We start from the raw sequence: 1,667 nt of genomic DNA, 5'->3' as shown, positions 1-1,667 counted from the left end.
AAAAAAAAGGGAAAAAATAAAAAAATAAAACATGAAAAAAAAAAAAAAAGACCTCAAAAATCCAGTTAGAGTTGAGAGCAGACAGCTCTTGCTGGATAGAGGGCAAATAAAAGATTTCAGACACACTTTTTAAATGATGTTTTGACCCTAAAAAGTATTCAAGCAGAAAATTATATTAGAGAAGCTTATCTTTGTAACCAAATCTAGAAAGACACCAACATTTGGAAAAAGGTAGGGGGAGGCAATGACGCCTATATCTAGAGGACACTGTAGATCTGTAACCAAAGTGAACTGGATTTGATGGCAAGTGTGGCTCAGCACACCTGCCCCAATAGGAATCACACAAAAACAGGATCCATCCTGTTCTACAAACATTTGTTGATCACCTAGTGTGCACCCATCCCTCCAAGTGTTGAGAATACATTGAACAAAACAATATCTATTGTGTCACATCTGTAGAGGAAGTTCATGAGGACTGAAAGCATTGCATGAGTCCTAGTCTGGATGTTTCCAAATACAGATGCTCCCAGGTTAGGATGGGGTTCTTTCCCATCCCACTGGTTGATTAAATTGAAACTGCCCATAGTGCACAAAGCCCAGCCAGCATATCAGAACACTGAAGATTCTCTGTTGCTTCCCTCCTGACTGGGATCTGCAGTTGGTGGCTATAGCCCAGCATTACAAAAGGAGATTGAAAGACACCACTAGCCCTAGAAAAGGTGAAAATTTAAAACTACAGTGTGCTTTCTATTCTGAAATGCATATTACTTACATATCATTAAGTCAAAACCATCCTAATTTGGGCAAAATACCAAAGGTAAAATCATGGAGAAAAGACTTATGTTTGCTCATGGTTTCAGAGATTTCAGTTTATGGTCTCTTGGTTCTGTTGTTATGCTGTGGTATGACATCGTGGTAGAAGCACTAACTAGCAGGTAAGCTCATGGAGGCTTACAAGTAGAATAAGAAGAGGCATCTGAGAAGATACATCCTCCAGAAGTGCACCGCCAATGATCTTCTTCTCCACTAGGTCCCAGTTCTTAAGTTTCTACCACCTCTCAATAGTGCCATAAAATTTTGTAACAATCAATGGGTTGGTCCATTGATAAACTCAGAGCATTAATAATTCATGTTTCCCAAAATCTTCACCTCTGAACTCTGCTGCTCTGAAACCTGAGCCTTTCAAGAGACAGTTATATTCAGTCTTACTTTTAAAAAGGAAGGAAGGAAGGAAGGGAGGGAGGGAGGGAGGAGGGAGGGAGGAAGGGAGGGAGGGAGGGAGGGAGGGAGGAAGGAAGGGTTAAAGGAAGGCAGGGGAGGAGGAGGGAGAAAGAGAGAGTCAGAGACAGAGACACAGAGACATATTATGTCTTAGGCCATAATATGCATAATATCAGGAGTACCCATAAGGCCACATCAAAGTGGGGGTAGTCACAAGGCCCCAAGGAAAAGGAAATTGCCATGAATCACATGTGTACAGAGTTCAGTGGTTCAGTAGTGATCAATACTGAAAATTCCACAACATAAAAAATTATCACATCCCAGGGATGCAGGGATGGTTTAATATATGGAAATCCATCAACGTAATCCAGTATATAAACAAACTCAAAGACAAAAACCACATGGTCATCTCGTTAGATGCGGAAAAAGCATTTGACAAGATCCAA

This window comes from Mus caroli, chromosome 4, assembly GCF_900094665.2.
Source record: "Mus caroli chromosome 4, CAROLI_EIJ_v1.1, whole genome shotgun sequence".
Taxonomy (NCBI): Eukaryota; Metazoa; Chordata; class Mammalia; order Rodentia; family Muridae; genus Mus; species Mus caroli.
This window is presented reverse-complemented; position numbering follows the sequence as displayed.